A 7,487-nucleotide genomic window follows, 5' to 3' on the forward strand; every position below is an offset into this window, starting at 1 on the left:
CTGCGCGCACAGCTCCGTCCTCACCGCAGGAATGTTAAACAAAATGCTTTTTTGCTATTTTATAGCCTTCAATCAACTATTTCTTTGCCGGAATCAGAGTTCTGGGAATATTAATTCTTTATCCGCTCAACCGCTTGATTCAATTTATTTTTTAACGCAGTTCAGGTAAGCGGCACATTTATTGTTATCTACACGATCAAAACGGGTTTCGCATTGCTTCTTTTCACTCACTGTTGTTGCCCATCTTCAAGAGGTCGGCTGATGGAGAATTTAAACCGGTACACCGGCTCGAACGGCTGCTGGAGAGTTGCTCGGCACTTGCCTTCTTCGCGGGAGGAGATCAAAGCCTGTTTCCGCTTCTTCCGAAGCGGAATCATGCCAACCTAACACTCCCTCTTAGGCGCTGCTGCCTGCTTGTCCCCCCCCTCACTGGGGAGCGATGCGTTGGGCTAGAAACTGCCCAAACTGTCAAAAGCGGCCGTCGCCCACTTCACACAAAAGTGAAAGTGCGTCAGTCCTCCATCTTAGCTCGACCGGAAGCCCCCGCAGCAGTTCACATCCTGAGCAAAATATAACTGCTGTAATCTTAAAATGGGCAATGGGCAGTGCAAGACCATACATGGCTCCAGATTGCTCCTGGTTTTTATATGATGATATTTATACTGGATCTCTGAATTCTTCCGAAATACTCTCATGAAATTTCCCTTAAAAATCTCCCCTGATTGGTTCTCATTTTACTCAAATGCCAGTAAACCAGATATGATATGATTCATCAGAGTTCTCTTTCTCCCTCAGCAAGATTACAACCTATCCTGCTGACATGCTAGGTCTACCACCATATGTCTATTCATTAGAAAAAAAGTTTCTGTTCATTAATTACCTTGAATATTGCTAAAGAATTCATTTTTATTCCTTCCCTATTTGCTGTTCATCTGAGACATAAAGGCAGATTAAGCAGAAAAGGGTAAAGGGATGAGAGAGGAAAACCTGAGAACAACACAGTCTAGGTTGGTGAGGAAAAAGTGCTCAGCTCCAACCATTTTAATGTTTTTTGGAGGGAAGGTAACCCCCTCCATGCAATTCAGTATAGTGAATGAGCTTTATTAGATTAACTGGAGGAGGAAAGGTCTTCAACTCAGAAAAGTGTCTTTCTCCTCAGACCTAGGAGCAATACTGTTTGGGACGAGGAAAAGAATGTTCCCATACTCAACAGGTATTTTTTTACTGCAGATTCTCCAGATCTCTCCTTTGAAGAGATCCTCCTCAGTGGGTGAGGGGAAGGAATCTGCCCACAGAAAAACTGTTAAAAGGGACAGCAGACTCTGGAAAGAAAAGGAAGTACATTCTGGTTTCTCAGGATTGTTTTTGATTAAGTATCGTCCACAGATATTACAGAACTAAATAGAGGAAGTGAGCTTTGTAAGTTCTCTGAGAAAAGACAAAGGCTGGGCAGACCTGCTCTTTCTGGGAAGGTGCAGGGGGAAGCTCACGATCTACTGAGGAGGTCTTGAAACACAGCAGTTCTTGGCAACCAGTGGACATCTTTTGGGAATGGAAATACATAGTTCAAGATAGGAGAACTAGACAAATAGCTGTTTCAGACAAACAAATAACTGGACAGTGGTAGTTTCACTCTCCCTAGAAGAATTAGTGGTTCAGGCCGCGTCAGCTTACATGATACACCCACGTTTGTCTGTATTTATCCACATCTGCTTCCTCAAGGGCAAAGCAGCTTTGGGATGGAGTGTTTTTTTCCGCTTAGAAGCAGCAGGGGTGGAAGTGCTTAATGGAACTGTCACAATTATTACAGCGTGGCAGAGGCTACAAAACTTTTTCATACAGGTTTGAAGGGAAAAGAAAAACGATAAAGCAGCAAAGAAGAATGGCTTAAGCATGACTAGGGTCAGATGCCAATCCTGACTACTTTTTAAAGAAAGCCAGCATCTGAATTAGCCTGACTTCAAAGCTGAAAAAATGTAAGAGGCATTCTCCTTTGAAGTACAGCTGATCCAGACACCAATTTTCTAAAATGAGTAAAAGAGAGAGAGAGAGAAGACATCTGACTGGGATTTTTCCGAGTAGAACAGAGCCAGAAGCTGCTTTGGGTTCCCAAACTTGCTTGCGCTTGTAGCTGCACTTCAAAGGAGAACTGCTCCGTGTACCATTCGACTTTGAAGTGCATCTGATCCAGATGCTAAACTTCCTTAAAGGAGCCAATACCAGCACAATGAACCAGCAGCTCTTCTCTACTGTATTATTTCATAGAGAGTGCATTCTCTGATAAGGAGTAAATTGTTACGCATTGTGAAAAGAAATCATATGTGAAGGGTGCCATATGCTTTCTATCTATCTGTCTGTCTGTCTGTCTATCTGTCTGTCTATCTGTCTATCTGTCTATCTGTCTATCTGTCTGTCTGTCTGTCTGTCTGTCTGTCTGTCATCTATCTATCTATCTATCTATCTATCTATCTATCTATCTATCTATCATCTATCTATCTATCTATCTATCTATCTATCTATCTATCTATCTATCTATCTATCTATCTATCTATCTATCTATCTATCTATCTTCTACATACACTGAGTTGTCCAAAATGATAAGAATAGAAGAACAGGGTGGGAGGGGCAACTGGGGAAAAGAACATGGTGATGACTAAGTGGTCACTGATATTCTTCCCTCTCAAGCCTGATTATATTCACTTGAAAGCAAGAGCTCATCGGTCCATAGGAAATAAACACAACGGTTTTCCCTAGAGAGAAAAAAACTCAAATGATTCTGCTTTCCCTAACCAGAAATGTGCATAGATATTTCATTTATGTCATGTTTCATTTGCTTTGTTCTTTGATATTTCTATTCAACATGCAAATGGGCCAAATCAACAGTTGCCCATACCTGTACCTTCTCTGCTGTGACCCCCACCTTGTGGAATGGCCCGCCTGAGCAGCTTCCACTCTTCCAGCTTTTTGCAAAGTGCACAAACCTGAACTATTCAAGAGGGCTTTTCTACCAAGCAATAGGGTTGCACTGTACAAAATGATTCACAAAGTTACTTGGATAAATGCATTATAATATTGTCTATCACTTGCTGTAAGTAAGATCCCATTATGTAATTTTGCATCGTTTAATGTTTCGTGTTAATACTTATGCTTTGCTTCAATTCTGTTTTTAAATTTCTGGTTGGTTCTACAGCCCTAATCCTATTGCCTTATTTATTGACTGTGCCATCCTGTTGATTTTATTGACTCACTCTGTGTAATCCACCTTGAGTCCCAGTGAGAAAGACAAACTATAAATAATGTATTAAATGAGAAAATAAATAAATAAATAAATAAAACATTTCCACTTGTAATTTTTGTATGTGTGTTTACTCAACAGGGATGATATTTTCAAGTGTGACGCCCCTTGTGTCTGGAACTCTCCCTGACGCATTTCAGACAGATAATAAAACCTGTTCCCATTTTCTAAGCCATATTAATATTCTCATGTACAGCAGGAACATGGAAACCTAACATGGTGTGTAACGTTTTTCTCTTTTTCTGGAAACCTCAAGTATGAGGAGGGTCAGGGTTGCTTTTAAAAGAGGGGTGGGGGATGAGGGGGATGTAAACCCTGCCCCCTGCCTATGCCTTGTTTTGCTGTACTCAAGTTCTTGAAGCATTTTCCCCCAGCCTACTGTGGGGGATTGCATGTTTGAATATTTTATGGGGGGACTCCTTGCACACAGAGACATCATAGAGAAAGCTTGCCTAGAACCCTGTCCCTTACCTTGATATGCTAGTTTTCTCTGTGTGTTTTCCACATGGGGTATTAACAGGAGTCCCAGTTTCAATCCCTGACATCTCCAGCTAAAACAATCAAATAGTTAGTGATGTGAAAGACTTCTACCTGAGACCCTTGAGAGAAGCTGCCAGTCTGAGTGGACAATCCTGACCTTTTGGGGGGTTATTTTTTTTTTTAAGTGGGATACAAAAGGGAAAAAGGGTAAAGTGTAAATTCATCAGAAGTTATTGAATATCATGAATAGTTGCATATAACAAGTAGAATTGACTGTATTAATAAAAAATAATTGTTCAGATATAGAAGCAGCAAATAAAACATCATTATTACAATATTCAGGAATAAGTTCTCACTTTGAAATAAGAAACAAAATATTTCCAAATATTCAGCAATAGTCTAATAAAAATAAACATGATTACATCTTTAACAAACAAATTTCTACACTAAGTTACGCTGTCCTTAAAACCTGGACATTATCACATTATAAGTCTTATTTTTACTAAATATCTCAAATACTTAGGTAAAGGTAAATTCCCTTGCTTGAAAGCTAGTCGAGTCCGACTCTAGGGTTGAGGTGCTCATCTCCGTTTCAAAGCCGAAGAGCCAGCGCTGTCCGAAGACGTTTCCGTGGTCATGTGGCCGGCATGACTAAACACCAAGGCGCACGGAACGCTGTTACCTTCCCACTGGAGTGGTACCTATTTATCTACTTGCAATTTCTTGCTTTCGAACTGCTAGATTGGCAGGAGCTGGAACTAGAGACGGGAGCTCACTCCGTCATGCGGCACCCCTGGGTCTTGAACTGCTGAACTACTGACCTTCCACAGCCTGCAGTTCAGCGTCTTAACCACTTGAGCTACCGCAGCTCCTCTCAAATACTTAATGGAGAATTAAATAAAGAGATTTAAACTGTTATCAATATTATCATCACCTTTTATGTGACAATCCTGACTCTGATGGACTGATGGTCTGATTCAGTGTTAGGCAGCTTCATGTGTTTTCATGTCTTCCAAACATGCCACCTCCCACCTGCAGAGTGCATAATCTAGTCCAGGTGTTGTAACAGCTCTGCTACATCGATAGATCCATTTAAATCTCCTCTGATTTCCATTAAAGTAATTGAAAGTGTGCGTAGGACTGCAGCCTCTCTTACCTGAAGGAGGAAGACAACTGTTAATTCTTTGAGTTCTTCTCTCCCCCTCCAGACCTATAAGCTTGAAGCTGGCCTGGAGCTTTCATACTTTAAGACAAAAATGCATCTGAAGGCTTTTACCATGTTTCAGTGCAACAGGTGGGTACAAAATGCTTCTCAGTCTATTCAGAACAAGCACTTTTATTACTACAAGATTGAAAGCAACCATTAAAACACATAGGGAGTCTTAATATTCCCCATAGAATGAAAAGGAGGGAAACCAAGTGAATTAATTATTCTTGGTAATGAATTATTCATTTTCTGTATTTCAGATTTATCTTATTTGCATGACAAATGGTTCTGGGTTGCCAAAGTATAAGGAAGTGTGCCCAAATCTCTAGGGAAGCTGCAAGGGGAAAGGGTTAGGTTCACCTTCATGGTGTACAGGAATTTGGTTAAAGGGCACAAAAGGATTTGGCTAAAGGTAGGCACAAACAGCCAATCTGTTCTAACAAATCGATTGCGTGTGTGTGTGTGTGTGTGAGAGAGAGAGAGAGAGAGACAGACAGACAGACAGACAGACAGACAGAGAGACAGATCCAGAAGTCAGACACTTTGCGTAAGGGCCAATTTCCACATTATGGAGTACAAAGGTCCTGTGTAAAGTTACACATGAGCTCCTCAAGTCCTATGTATGTGATGACCTATTTGAATTTTGACTGTGGGGTGCATGCAGAAGGGGCTTCAGCCTCCCACCTCCTGCTGTGTTTTCCTGACCTGAAATGGTCCCCAGGGAGAACTGATATGAAAACTCAGATCAGGAAAATCATGCCGGGGGGGAGGGGGAGGCTGAAGCAGATTCTCCATATACACCACAGTCACAATCCAGACTTAGGAACCACATGCACTGGAACTGAAGAACTCATGTGTGAGCATTACACAGGCCAAAGAGTGGGGACCCCAGGCCCAACCTGGGTGCTCCATAATGTGAAAATCTGTCCTGAGTCAGGCTGCATGTCTCTGGTGTCAGGTTTCAGCGTCTGCAGCCAACCAGTGGGGCAAAGCTAGGGAAGGCAGATGTAGAGAACTCAGTGTCAGATAACAGTCCAGAAGTCAGACTAACCAAGAAATAGTGTCCGAATGAACTAAGCCAGAAACAAGAGGCCGAATCTGCATTTGTCTTTCCCACCGGTGTCCCAGCCTTTTGACTCCATCTTCAAAAAAGCTGTAGGACTTCTGGTTTAAGCGCTTTGCCACTCGGATGCGTCCCGTCTCGCTCTGATGGAGATGCACCGAGACCCGGCTGACGGAAGGGGTCCGAGTTCGTCCTGGACCTCCCCGGGGTCTCTATAGGAGACCCCCAGGCTGGGGAGCTGAGGAGAGCCTCTTCCAAGGTGACGGCCAAGGAATTGAGGCTCACCTTCTTCCCCAAAAGGTACCATCACCGCGGAGCCAGTATGGCATCCAGAGACGACTGCCGGAGCAAGCGATCACGATCAAACTTTTAAAATGCTTCCAAAAGCTACAAACTGTGCTCCAAGGCTACAAACTGTGAGTTAAGCAAAGCTCAGGTGAAAAAAGTGAACTGAACCTTGGTAGTAATTGGAAGCGCCTAAGTTTGAGGCACCGGGGGGAGGAATTCAAGCACCCTCCCTTTTTTGAGTAAACTTTAAAAACGGTTTCAAATCGGAAATAAAAAGACTTTGAGTGAAAATAAATGCATAAGAAGTTAAGCGAATGCAAAAACTGCTAAAGTATACAAAGCGGGACTAAATCGCATAACTTTTGTCTTGTTTTGGAAAACTTACTTCTTGTTGATATTATGGCTGGGAGAGGATGGAGGGCACTGGAGAAAAAAGTGGGGACCCAAAATAACATACCAACAACTCCCTCCCAGAACCAGGAAGTAACTACAGACTTCTCTTCACTGCTAGCAAATGCACTGTGTCCCTTAATGGATCAGATGACTAACCTCAACAATAAGCTGGACAATGTCTAAAAACAACTGAATCAAATGGATAAAATAACCTCAGCAACTGAGAAAACGTTGAAAAAGATGGAAAACCAGACTGAGAGTATTAACATAAGAGTGGATGAAGCAGAGAAGGAAAGATCCTCTGATAAAATGCAACTAATATAGCTCCAGCTGGAAAGATCCATGTATGTTCTACGTTTCCATGGGATCCCTGAAGAGAAAAATGAGTATTTAAAATAACTTTTGGCGGTTGCCTTGGCCCCATTAATGGATTATAAACAAGAAGATTTAATTAAAGAGATGGATGTGGCTTATAGGACTTATCCGGACTTTATAAAGAAAAACAAACTCCCAGGGGAAACCTATCTAAAATTCATGAAACGATCTACCAGAGAACTGGTGCTAAAGTCAACAATGGGAAAATCCTTAAAAATCAAGAATGAAGATGTAAAATTTTTGAAAGACATCCCTTTTGAAGTTAGAAAACGGAGGAAACTCTACAGGATGCTTACTCTCACTCTGCAAAAAAAAAAAAGGGAATACCATACAGATGGTTATTCCCGGAAGGGCTGAGCTTCAATTACCAGGACAAAAAATATAAA

This window comes from Gekko japonicus, unplaced genomic scaffold (assembly GCF_001447785.1).
Source record: "Gekko japonicus isolate JY-2015 unplaced genomic scaffold, Gekko_japonicus_V1.1 scaffold2371, whole genome shotgun sequence".
NCBI lineage: Eukaryota > Metazoa > Chordata > Lepidosauria > Squamata > Gekkonidae > Gekko > Gekko japonicus.